Source organism: Ursus maritimus, unplaced genomic scaffold (genome assembly GCF_017311325.1).
Source record: "Ursus maritimus isolate PB19 unplaced genomic scaffold, ASM1731132v1 scaffold_27, whole genome shotgun sequence".
In the NCBI taxonomy this organism is placed as follows: domain Eukaryota; kingdom Metazoa; phylum Chordata; class Mammalia; order Carnivora; family Ursidae; genus Ursus; species Ursus maritimus.
In genome coordinates this window covers 1,511,231-1,525,108 of record NW_024425230.1, presented here as the reverse complement: position 1 = coordinate 1,525,108, position 13,878 = coordinate 1,511,231, and the positions used below count along the sequence as shown (strand labels likewise).

The 13,878-nt window shown below is 40.3% G+C and overlaps 1 protein-coding gene and 1 pseudogene across 1 annotated transcript in view; both read left to right on the top strand.

The window, feature by feature from the left end:
* Positions 1-13,092, top strand: part of LOC103677096 — a 52,956-nt pseudogene extending 39,864 nt beyond the window's left edge.
* Positions 1-13,878, top strand: part of GABRG3 (gamma-aminobutyric acid type A receptor subunit gamma3) — a 636,603-nt gene that overhangs the window by 379,587 nt on the left and 243,138 nt on the right.

Below are 13,878 nucleotides of genomic sequence, written 5' to 3'. Positions count from 1 at the left end.
CTGAGGTATGCTACAATATGGATTAACACTGAAAATGCTTTACTAAATGAAAGGAAAAGCAGACACAAAAGGACCAATATTTGTATGATTCCACTTACATAAAATATCTAGACTAGACAAATTTAAAAAGACAAATTATATTAGTGGATGCCAGGGACTGGGTCTAGGGAGGAATGAGGAATAAGAGCTAAGAGGCATAGGTTAGGCTTTCTTGTTGGAGTGAGGACATGTTCTGTAATCAGATATTGGTAATTAATTGATTTGTAACCAATTCGTGAATATACTAGAAACAACTGAATTGTCCACTTTTAAAGGGCAAACTTAATGGTATGTTATTTATAGCTAGATAAAGCTATTAAAAAAGAATATAGATGATTTAGAAAGTGTATTTACCATAATGAATTTTATAGTTATACAATAAATTATATTTTACCCTTGATTTCTGTGACAATTAATTCGAATAAAAAAGTTTCTATCTAGGGAGTGGGGAAGGATTTGATGGGGCATGTGATAGAGGCTTGAGATCTCAATGTTCAGCCAAAGTTGACTTCCCAGCAACTTTGTGATTCTCACCTTCCAATCAGAGACTCCAGAAATAAATCTAGCACTGTGCTTCAACCTTAAGTTATTTATTCCTTTGATGCTTATTGAAGACCCACTATGAGGCAGGATGTGAAAGGAGCTGCTAATGCCCCCTCTATTCCTCTTGTCTTCAAACTTTCTTTGATGTCTACATATGGACTCACATTGCACAGGAGAACCATGTTGACGAAATTTATCACACAAGAAAGCTTAGAAAAGCATATGTTCATTAACTGAAGGATCCTAATTCTTAGACCTTATCTTAGGGAAATAAAGGATCATTGCTATGGAAAAATGTGTCCATCTTGGCATTTTTCAAATTAGTTAATAGTTTAACCAATCCAAATATTAAATAATCTGAGATAAGTTAAATAGATCCTAGAGTGTCCTTACAAGAACAGGCTGCATACTTTGAACATGGTGCTAAGGACTTGTATGGAAAGAATTTCCTAACGTAATGTTGATTGATAAATGGATTTATTTGATCCATACAGATAAGGGTAAAAGCAAGTGTAGTACGATGTTAATTGAACAATCTACACGGATGTAGGAGTGTTTATTATAAAAGCCTTGTAGCGTTTTTGTACATTTGAAATTTTTGTAACATTATAAAGATAAATTATCTTCAAGAGTGGGGCATTTATCAGTTTTGTTTTTGTTTTTGTTTTTACTGGGATTCCACAGGGAGGTACTCCAATGCAGAAATCACCCTTGCAATCTAAAGGTCCTTCATTGTGACTAACTCCCCTCCTCTCGCTCTGTCTTCCCTAATACTGAGCAGAGACTAGTCCTTTATGTTCATTCTTCCCATTCTTCCTAGTGAATAACTTGAATTGGCATTGAGTCTCAGTGAAATTTACATTAGCAGCCATGACTTTTAAGTGTGTGAATTGACTTAGCGTAAAATGCAAAACCCCCAGTTCATGTGCCCACTAATACAGCAAAAATGCTTTCAGTATTATGCAAAAGTCATAAAAATTATTGAAGGCCTAAAAAACTTCTATCGATGTGCATTATCTCCATCAATATTTATCATATTAGAGATTAAAACTGAGTCATTTTAATATATAACATTTTTAAATTTATTTGAAAATAACAAAAAGCCTGCATAACTAATCTACTTCTATAAAAACAACTATATTATCCAAAACAAAAGAATTTATCAAGAATTTAGTGATATTATTTTACAAATTTGCAAATCTGTATAATATCTGGCTTAATGAAAGCTAGATGATTTTGATATCTCCCTCTGCATTCAATATTTTGTGATAGATAATTTTGATTGAAGAAAATCCAGCCTGAGACAGATTTGTAGTTAAAAAACGGATGAGTATTTTATTAGACCTTTCAGGTAATCATGGATATTCTTCTTTGATATCACATAAACTTCAACAAGGAGTAATTTCTTAGAATTTAATTGCAATGTGAAACCTCATACTGTATGATGAACTGTTTGTACTGTTACATTGCAGTCTATTGGTCTGTCTTGTAATTTGAATATACCTTTACCCATGAATGATTTTGCAACATTATGCACTGGTCCTTTTAAAAAATATTGGTTCACAGATTCATGCAGATCATCCAAATGTTGACACAATATTACAAAGATCACACTTGTTAATGTTCTCACCAATCTCATTAGAACAGTATTTAAGTATTGGGAAGCTATCAAACTCATGATGGTGAATACAAGGTTTCCAAAATTTAATGTGAGCTTGAAATCTGAAATTTTAGTATTGTCAACAAAAACTTTCAATTGTTTTCCTAGAAGTGACAGACGCCCTTCTTTCATTTTCAAAAAAATATCTACCAAACACTCAAGTCTGAAAGTAACCATAATTTGCCTGCTTGTCGTTTTTACAAATAGCATTCTATTTCATGAGAAAAGCTGTGCTCTTTAGCACCTTGGGTGTAAGGCTGGTTGTAGGTGAATATTGTAAATTCATTTTAAATCCTTTCTGGGAACTGCTCTATTGGAGACAGTATCCTCCCTAGCTTTAGGAAATTTTATTCCAATGCAAATAATACTATGTAGAGATAGGAAAAGAAGTGTATAGAGAAGGGCTGGTGACTGGTAGCAAAGGAATCAGTAAACCCAGAGAAGAAGAGACGCACCCTCAGTGTACCTCCCCAGTGGGAAGCTTTGCCCTAAGCTAACAGATCTGCCTGAAGCCCTTTATTCTGTTATTCCTTCAGGGTTCCAAAACGATCCAAAAAGAAAACCTGTCAGAGCACAGGACATGTGATAAATGAGACACTGGATGGACATATAAGAATGTAAATAGAAAGTATTGCATAAAGAATAACTTATTCCCTATTCAAATGCATATATCAAGAGCCTACTATGAGTGAAATGTACAATCAAGAAGCAAGGATTCTTGTTTTAATTTTTTTCTGGAAGCACACAGAAACCTAGGAGACTCTGGTTGCTGTGTGAGCTGGGAAACTAGTTGGTTTGCACGTCTTGAAGCTCCTTGAAGGACTAGCCTTAGCTCCAGTTCACAGAGTTAAGCAGTCAGAGTGCCGCTTTCAGGGGCATTTGGTCAGAAGGTCTGACTCCTACCCTGGGTTGTACTTTGGGAGGGCAGACAGGTTCTTAGATCAAGAGCCGCAGTGACACCCTCTGGTGGCCGTAAGGCACTGCAGGCTTCTTTTATAGACTGAAGTTTGGAGGGAAAGGGATGAAGCATACTGGGCAGGTCAGCTTGGCACCCCTCCTCCCATCCAGGATGTCCCAGAGGTTTCCTGGCCCTATGCCAATTCCACTTCAGGATGGTGCCCCAAACATCGTGAGCTGGACTCATTTGCTCAGTGGAGACAACTGTCTATTGTCTCTTTGGTCCTTCAGTTCCCTCAGTAAGGAACTGTTTAAAGTGTTATGCAATAATAATAAAATATATTGGTTTTTATTGTTATACCTCGTTTTCAGCCTTTTCTTTTGCAAGGTTTTCAATTTTAATCAGATTTTAATGTTTTCCACAGTGGTCTATAATTAAAACTTAATGAGAGGAGATAGATTCATTTAGTTATTTTATTTTTTAATTTTTTAAAGATTATTTATTTGAGAGAGAGAGTGTGTGTGAGCTGGGGGAGGAGCAGTGGGAGAGGAAGAGGGAGAGAATCTCAAGCAGACTCCCCGCTTGTGTGGAGCCAAGCATGGGGCTTGATCCCATGACCCTGAGATCATGACCTGAGCCGAAATCAAGAGTTGGACACTTAAGTAAGCCACCCAGGCGCCCCAGTTATTTTGTTTTTGCAAGTAATCAAATCAAATACAAAACAAAAGCTAAGATAAACAATGCAATTCTTTATGGGCCAGGATATTATAAACTCTGGTTCGAAGCTGAGGAAACAAACATTTGTTATCTATCCCCACGGTTAAAAGTATAAAAGTATAAAATGAAAGGGAAGGTATCTGTATAAGCATTCCTATCTATTTTTTTGTGACCTTTTCTATGAAGTCACTATAGACAAATGACATGTTGCAATTTCTGAGGGTTTAATAGATAATTTCTGTTATTTCCATGCATGTTTATCTTAAACTTCCAACCAGATTTTTCCTTTCTTTAAGACAGATTTGAAGCAGAGGCTTATGTAAGCCAGGGAAGTCATGCCAAGATTATCTGAACATCTTTATAAAACCTTCAAGTTCTCTGATTTAGGTCTGATATAAATATTTTTATATGTGTCCTCCTTCTCTTCCTCCTCCTCCTCTTCCTCCTTTGTAAGCTTGTCTTCTTTGTTCTTCAATTTACCACCCAGTTTTTTGCTATGGACCACACACTGGGCTCTGTACTAGGGCCTGGGGACGGAGGGAACCTGCTTCCCTGCCTCTAGGAGTCAGGACCCAGAGCAGTACCAGACCATGATGCAGTGTCAAAAGTGCTATGCAAGAAGAGCAAATACTTAAGGGCTCACCAGACACTTTTAACTTAACCAGAGGAGGTAATATCTGGTATGACAACAAAAACAGCTGTGGCAGGACAGGCACGATTATTCAGTGACTAGGACGGTGAGCGAGTGGAAAAGACTTAGATCCAAACCCGGTGCTTTTCCTCAGGCAGACTCACTGGGAGCCCTTTCCTGCCTGCAGAGTGCTACTCAAAGAATGTACAGAAGGGAGGGCTTGAGAAGCGTATCTAATGGGACATGATCTTACCTTGTATCAGAAAGCCCAAGTGAGAAAGAACTAGCATTCTCTTGTCTGGATGTTTAACTGCTCTGGACCCAGAGCCCTGTAAGTCAGTTGGAAGATATTTTACCTGGGAAACATTTTCCTCAGAATGTGTGCTTGTTTCAATGAGAATGTACCAAAAGGAGATTTTATTAACATGAAACACCAGTGGTGAGTAATTCCTAATAGACAAGCCATCATAGTCTAGGCGTGTGACCTGGATAAGGACCTCCCAGTCTGCCTGTTGGTGTGTCCAGTGGTTGGAAATGCTCCTCCTCCATGCTCACTTTTCACGCGCAGTTACTACATAAGCCCTGCAAACCCCTTTCTGCCAAACCAGACTCCCCTGCTGCAAAGATGACCCCTGAGAAATTCAAAGGTTGCCACTGTGATGCTAAACTCCCATCTGCTTCTGGGATGAGGATCCCAAGTTTCTTTGGCTTCCAGAGGAATATGTGGGATGCTCCCTCATCTGTGTGAAATGGCACCCTTGATGCTTCCAGATGGTGCTGTGTGGCCATGAGTCAGGAAACTATGGAGTTGAGCTCATGCATTCAGGGCTGAAGTCCACTTCTTAGCAGGGTGACCTTGGGCAATTCATTCTGAAATTGACTTGAAGTCTTTGTCGCTGTAACTGGGAAAGAGAGATCATCAATAGATTATCTCAACAGTACCATGCAAGAGTGAAATCATCACTTATCTAAATGCCTAAGCATTGTGCCTGGCAATGAGTGAGCCCTCAGTACCTGTGGTCCGTCATGACTGCAGCCTCTCCCAGGCTGAATGGGGGCACAGGAGGGCAAAGCCTTCTTCTCATTGACTAGGTCCCAGGGCTCTGAAGGAGTATGTTCACGTGCATGTTTAGCTAGTAGGTTCAGCAAAACACCCGGGCTGGTGGTGTGATCTAGCACGGCACTTTCGGTGCTTCCACAGTGAACCTCAATTTCTCCTGGGTGAGCCCATTTCTGGATTTTGAGTGCTGAAGTCTGCTTATCTAAATGGTACCCCAGAGGTGGGAAAAGACCAATGCAATGTCTTAGGTAGGATTCTGAATTAGCTTGTTCCCAGAATGATGCTAATGAACTAAGACTAGGGACTGGATCAGTGCTTTCTCTGAACATTATCCTATTCCGGAGGTAAGGGTGGAGGGAATAGCATTATTTTCCTAGGTAAACTTCCATGATTGAATTGAACCTGGTTTCAGCCTCATGAACATCCCTGGCAAAAGACAGGAGACCTCTCCTCTCACTGGAGGACCCAGAGGGAATTCTTCCAAGACTGGGCCCAAGTACACCAACCTTTAAGGAGGGTGAGTGGTCAACAGACTGTGAAGATAAGAGGGCAGGTGATTCTTCTGGGCTTATGTGTTCTGATAAAAATGTCACACACTTTTTGTTACACTCCTGAATCTGGCCTTCAGTTAGAGACAGGCTAACAGAAGTGTATGTGTCAGAGGCGCCTAGGTGGCTCAGTCGGTTAACACCTGACTCGGTTTCATCTCAGGTCATGATCTCAGGGTCACGATCCCAGGATCATGAGATTGAGCCTCACGTCAAGCCCCACATCAGGCTCTGTGCTCAATGGGGAGTCTGCTTGATATTCACTCTCCCTCTCCCTCTGCCCCTCCTACTCTCTCTTTAAAATAAATAAATAATTTTTTTTAAAAAAGGAAGAGTATGGGCCAATTAAGTCAAATTATGTTTCCCATTCAATCTGTAATTTCAACATTTCTGAAATGATCATTATCCCATATCTTTAAATATTAGGACTTATTTGACTGATTTCACTAGCCCCTTTGACGATAATTCAACAACAACCTCATTTAATTTACTTTGAGAAAAGTTCATGTTACAAAATTTATATACACATGTATATTTTGCAGACACTCACACTCAACACTGTTTTTGTGTCTCCCAACTCACTGTATTTAATTATGATGACCACAAATGTTAATTATACAAAATGATTTTCTATTTGCTCCCATGTACTTAGTGTTAGATTGGATATTTTTCCAAGTTATTGAATGTCTTTCAAGAGCTCAAACTGGCTTGATTAAATGTACATACAGAATATTAAAAGCACACATGCAAAAGTGGCAATATGACACCTTCTACTATCATCTTTATGGTTTGTTCTTTATATGGTGGTTTCACTTCAATGACAGACGTTAGGTTAAAATGTAAAATCTAGATTAGTAGTTTCCACCAAGAGGGAATTTTTGCACATGGCAAGTGCCCCAGCAGGATTCATCTGTGAGGTTCAGACATAAAATTAAAGATGGTGTTGTAGTTTGAGTCAGTGTGTGAAGATGTTCTTTAGAAGAAGTCCAGAATCAAAATTAAAAAATATATATATTGTGACCTTATAATTCTGCAAAAGTAGAGCTTTTCAAGGGACTGGTTTTTAGCTAAGAAAGTAGTAAGAACTGATTAATGACTATTTCAATCATTAACTTTTTTGGTTTTTACTTTTCAGTATATGTTAAGAGCCCTTTGATGTAGTGTTTATATTCAGTATATTTAAACATGAAAAATAGACACAAGTGAAAATGCCTCCCATTTTTGTGACTTTTCCGTGTAACAGGAAATGGAAGTTTCACAAAAAAAAACGTTGCTCTGTATACCTTGACATTCAGTTGGGATGCCTTTTACTTAACGCTAATATCATGCTCTGCTCTAGGTTATAGTCACTGCTTATAGTCACTAAGCCCAACTAGTTAGGGCTTACCAATCCATCTCAGATGTTAGAGCCAGATATCTGTATTTCAAATGAGCATCTCTGCACACAATGGTATAACTGAAGTGTTGAAACTGCCAAAAGCAACCCTTTGTTCTAAGTATTTCAAGGGACTAGAAAGTACATAAGAATAAAACAAGTATTATATTGATAAAGAAGAGCTTATGAAAATAATGATATTGTATATTGCTACAAATTTTAGAAAGATTTACAATAGGTCCAGTGTTAAGAGCTTATAAACTGGTACACAGTTCATTAACAATTTGTATCCTTCTCAGGTTTTGTAATCTTTCTGGCCACCCCAAAAGCTATCTCTGTTTGAGGGAAGAAGACCCTACGTCTCCATTTTTCAGACTCCCTCACAGACATTGCCCAGACACATTTCCATCTAGCAAAAAAGTATATCTCTTCCTTCCTGCAAGATGAAATCAGCAAGAGTGCCCTGAATGTCTCATGATATAACTTTGATATGATTTCTATATTTTAAGAAGTGAAAAATGTGGAGGAAGGGTTGTCCCATTCACCAGTAAGTCCTACCAATAAGATTCTAGGTCTAGCTGGGCACAAGATTTCACTCAAATCTTAAACGTAGAGGACAAAGAAAATGAATTCCCAGTGTTTGCCACTGGGAGCTCTAGAGCTGTAACAGTCCTTCAGAAGGGTCCAGAGTTGCCGCTGGGAGCTCTAGAGCTGTAACAGTCCTTCAGAAGGGTCCAGAGTTGCCGCTGGGAGCTCTAGAGCTGTAACAGTCCTTCAGAAGAGTCCAAAGTTGCCACTGGGAGCTCTAGAGCTGTAACAGTCCTTCAGAAGGGTCCAAAGTTGCCACTGGGAGCTCTAGAGCTGTAACAGTCCTTCAGAAGGGTCCAAAGTTGAGGCAGTCAGGCCAAGTCTCTTTATCTCCATATCATTGGCAGGTCATTAGCCATAGGTGTTCCAAGGAGGACGTAAACCTTGGGCATGGCAGTCCCCCTGTGGGTGATTGCCAGGGAAAGATGCAACTATGAGCTGACTTTCTCAGCAGCTGAAGGTCAGGCATACCTACCTGAAGAGACAATCTGGGATGGAGCAGCAGATTATCTACTATGGAAGCTGAGTGAAAGGATGTGAAAGACATGGGAGGATTCACTCATTCAACACATATTTATTAAGTACTGATCACACACTCATGAAGGTTCTTGGCATGGGGGAAACAGGTGAGCATGACTAACCCAGCACCTGACCTCATGATCACAGCACTCCAGGGAAGAGAGACAGACCATCAGCAATCAGGCAAGCACATAAGAAAATTGATAAGTGCTATGAAGTAGATAATGATTGGTGTGGAAATGTATAAGGCTTGGTGAAACTTCTTTGAAGTGGTATCAAACGAGCTGAACTAAAAGTATAAAAGAACTGCCTCTGTGAAGACCTGGGTATGAATATTCAGATATAGGGCTGGAAAAGATAGAGCAAATTGTCAGGTCATTGAATCCAAGCCCTTTGTCACAGTGGTTGGGTAACTTTAAGAAAGCTAGTTATGTCCAAGAGGGGGGAAAAAAAAAAAACCCACAAAAAACAACCAGGTTAAACTGATGAATTTAGAGTCTTACTAAGTGTTAGTATGTCTCTGAGTGCCACCATATAGTTTGTTTTATTTAGATAGGTATGTGAGAGTAGGATGGGCACTCTTAAGTCTTGCTCCTCTGCTCCCAGAGCCTGTGCCAATTTGTCCACATAGGCTAATCCATAAAGCAAGCCTGGGATAGGAGGGCCATTCTTCCTTATGGCTGCTGGTGATGAAGCAGATGATCTGACCGGAGGAGCCAGCCAGGCCAAAGATCGCCCAAGATGGCCAGCATTGTTATTCACAGAGGGTCCTCACTGGGGATGCCAGAGCCTCCCTCTGGATGCTTTAGGAAGGACCGCAAATATGGGGCGCCTGAGTGGTTCAGTCAGTTAAGTGCCTGCCTTTGGCTCAGGTCATGTCCCAGGGGCCTGGGGTATGCTCCCTGCCCACTTTTCCCTTTCCCTCTGCCACTACCCTGCTTGCGCTACCCGCCCCCCATCAAATAAATAAATAAAATCTTAAAAAAAAAAAAAGAAGGACCGCAAACACTTTTGATGCCTATTAGGATGGTACTTTGAAGAAGCTATAGAATAAGAGCAGAGACACCCAAACTAGAAAAGTAGGTTATGGGGGGGGGGGTGCCTGCATGGCCCAGTTGGTTAAGCATCTGACTCTTGGTTTTGTCTCATGTCATGATCTCAGGGTCATGGGATTGAATCGCAAGTTGGGCTCTGTACTCAGCATGGAGTCTGCCTGAGATTCTTTCCCCCTCTGGTCTCCCACTGTTCATGCTCTTTCTCTCTCTCTTTCTTTCTAAAATGAATAAACAAAATCTTAAAAAAAAGAAGAAGTAGGTTATAGGACCTACTCTAGGGACATTAGGACAAACAAAAGCAGACTAGGTTTGCAAACCTGACGTCTGTCATCACTAAAGCAATGATATAACAAGAGAAGCCAGGTTTTCTTTCTGGAGTTTGTTCACGGCTGAGAGTAATGCGGGATTGGAAACTTGGACTAGTGCTAGTCCAAGCATTTTTCTGTCCAATGAGAGTTTCTGTACTGATCCCCTGGGATCATGATTTGAGCCAAAGGCAGACACTTAACTGACAGAGCCACCCAGGGCGCCTGGAAAAGTATCAGGAAGACAAAAGGAGAATGGAAGCATGTAATGATCTCATTTCCTTCTGCAATCCAAGGACAGAAGGACATAAAGCTCCTTTCAGGTTTAGGTAAAGAACCCAAAGACACCCATAGACACACTAGAATGAGGCATAAATTATTTTTATGGCTTAAATAGAGGATATGCAGTCCTTTAAAACTGGAAAATCACAGAGGAGGAAGAGTCATGGGCCCCATGGAGTGCAGAAGTGGATATGGGTGTGGGCCCCAGGGTATGTGATAAGCCACGGTTGTCCAGCCAACCAGGCTGCAACTGGACCTAGAGTCTGTGATTCCAAGTGTCCAACTCCATGCTCTTATCCTAAATCAGATGTAGAAAGATCTTTGGAGCAGGATAAAAATGTATCCCCTTAGCAAATAATGAATCATGGAACACTACATCAAAAACTAAGGATGTACTGTATGGTGACTAACATAACATAATAAAAACTTATTATTTAAAAAAATGTATCCCTTTAAAATTGAGGGTAAGAACAAAAAAGGAAAGAGAAATCTCATTATCTTTTTTTTTTTTTTTTGCATGACACTCATCTAAACTTCATCATATGACATCATTCTCGTTGATTCTCGTGTGTTGGGGACAGACCATGAACTTACCAATTAAAAGTATGGCAGTTGTGGTATTAAAGCCATCTTGTTCTGCCTTAACTCTCTGCCTTGGGGTAAATTCTCAGTCTTTCTGGGTTCTTCTCCCAGCCCTGTTCTCCTGACTGAGGTGTGTCTGCGCATATCCTGGGTCTAGGAACCATTCCTTGGAGGACTGTGTCCTCCCAGTGCTGAGGGGAGCCCTGGTCCTCACATATGTTCTTGTGCACAAGGTCTTTGCTCATCTCTGCAGCAGTGGCCCTTTCCTACCTCATCATAAGGTTCCTCCTGGATCCATGTCTGATCTGCACAATTTGTAAAACCTGTATTCTCTGCCAGAATAGAACCTGGCACCCCTACCCCTACAACTTGGACCTCATTGTTTCTGTGCATCATGTGTATCTGCAAACCCACACTTCCAGCTACGTGATTTCTCTACCTCCTATTGCAGGAGCATCATGAGAGGCTCTCTGGTTGGCCACTGGCCATTAACTTCCCTGTGGCTCCACTAACCTCTGATGGTTAGGCGGCAGAATTCCCAAGGAAACTGAGGGATGTCCCCCAGTGTGTTTTTCCAGTCCACTTGGCCTAAGCCTCCTCATGCTCATGGCTTTCCTCCTGTCTCCCTCACATGTTGGGGCCTGCTGCTTCAGATTTCTCTACCTATGTGGGTTTTTTTCCCTTCACCTGGAGGGGGAAAAAATGTCACCTCCCTCCTCCAGGCTGATAGGAATATCTGTGGCATCTTTCTCATTCCCCACTGTTAAAACCTACCTGGCCTATATATTTGTTTAAGTTATCTAGGTGGCAGATACTAGACTTCTTCCTCCTTTTCTAAAACAATATAACTCTTAACCTATCCTCATGGACAAAAGAGATAGCAAAAGAAGCCAGCTACCAATAAAAATATGTGGTGCCTAAGGTCAAAGAGTAGCTCCATTATTCCAAACAATTTTGTAAATCTTGGTAAGGGTGGGCAGCAAGGATACTATTGTTTTATTACTAAAAGGTGTTTTATATTCCTTTGAGGAGCCAATAAATTTACAGTTTTCTTTTTTACGCAGTGCCCTTCCCATTGCATGGAAAGAGAGAAAGAGGGAGAGGGAAAGGGAGGGATGGAGAGAAAATGAGAGAGACCTACAGAGAGAAGGAGAGGGAAATAAAGTGAGAGAAAGGAAGGGAAAGAATTGGGAAGAAGTTAGACTTTCAAATTCCATTTGAAATGCTTCAAATAAAGTGGGAGTATCTATAAATATTATGACAGAATTGAATCATTTTATACACAACATATGTGGCAACTTCTTTAAATTGTATGCAGCTTGTTCATTATTTAAATTTTAGTCAACTAATCATACATTAATTGTAAACCTGCATGTGGCTGTCACTGGTTCACCTTCGTGGGCTGTACCAGTTTTCCTTCTTTTTATTAGGCAAAGAAGTCCAAATATGAGATAAGGAAAGTCAGACAACTGTAATAAGGAATATAGGTGGGAAAGTGGAAAGAGATCAGGGTACACCTCTTAGCTTTCTCTGTCTCTCTCTCTTCTGAGCTCACTGTCCTTTCTCTCTCCTCTCCATCTCATTGGAGTATTTCCAGGTTCAGGACCTCACCACCTCCTAAGACCCCAGCATCGCCAGGAATGGGATAGAAAAAGGACTGATGGGATGGGCCACTCGGCTTAAAGTCTTGGAAAGAGAGACTCTTTCTTCTCTTCATTTAATTTCTTCCACGGTGAAGTACAGTCAGAGCTTAATGACTCAGATTGTAGTGTGAATTTAAGGGGATGGAGATAAGAAGACAATTTGGCCACCTCTCTCCAGGTTTTAAACTCATTCCTAAAGCTTACCATGAGGAAGCCTGATAGAGGTGTGTGGGCCCAAGAGCATGGACACACACACACACACACACACACACAAAATGCTAGGGTGGTTGGTCAAGAATATTGTGAAATAGTAGATTTAGGTATAAGGAATATGAAAAGGACATGGAACTATCCTCACTTACTACTGTCCCTCTCCGAAAACAATAATATTTGAATCAATTTATTGTATGATACAAATAATTATAATACTACTAACACTAATGGTTATCCTATCTGACATGCATAGTGCTGCTGCCATTTTTCCTGTCATTGTCCTGGTATTGTCTTACTTCACCCTTACAACACAATTTGTGGCCAGGATGCTCCAGTTTTACAGGATGCTGAAGCATGGGGATACGGAATTACTCACCTCAGGTCACACAGGGTTTAACATGCAGGTTTTGGTATACTCCAAAAATGAGAAGTAGAACACTGTAGAGGGAACAAATGCATCCACTCAGGAGTCTGGGAAGCGTCACAGTAGAGACAATGAATAAGTGAGGACTTGACAGATATGTAGGAGTTTTCTGGATGGAAAGGAAATAAAGGAAGTGAAGGAAGGGGAGGGAGGGTGATGGAAAATGAAGGGGAGGAAGAACATTGACAAAGGCCAACACGAGGGAAAGGCTTGATACTTGGTGAACTAAGCTCTCTACTGAGAAAGCTCAAAGCTGAAACAGCCCAACACCTTGAAATGATCTTGGATAGGTAGGCAAGAGTCAGATAATAAACCATCTGCATTTTCTAAGACTTGACTTTTATTCACCTTTTTTCTTTCATTATTTAAAAAGGTTTTATATAATTTTTCAGCGCACCTAGTTGTTTTGCTTTTTAATTGTATTTGATTTTTTTTTCTTGGGCATAATACTGAAAATGTACTGAACAACTTTATCTTATCTTGATTATCCAAAGGATTTCTTTCGTTTTTAAAACCTCAGAGGTCATTTTGTCTGACCTCAGGTAGGATTGCACCATATGTTTGTAGAGAACCGATTATCAAAAAGTTCTAGGTAACTCAAGTGAGCTCAGCAAGATAACCTAATGGTGAATGAGTACAAAAACAAGGAAATACCCAGTCCAGACATTCTTTATAAGACCTTTCAGTTAATGGACATAAGAAGCATAACTGGGAGAACTGTTCAATCCAAAAGCTCTTTTGGGAATGTAGAAAATACCAGTATAGGTAGTGCTGCCTCAACACAAAATGATTTAGC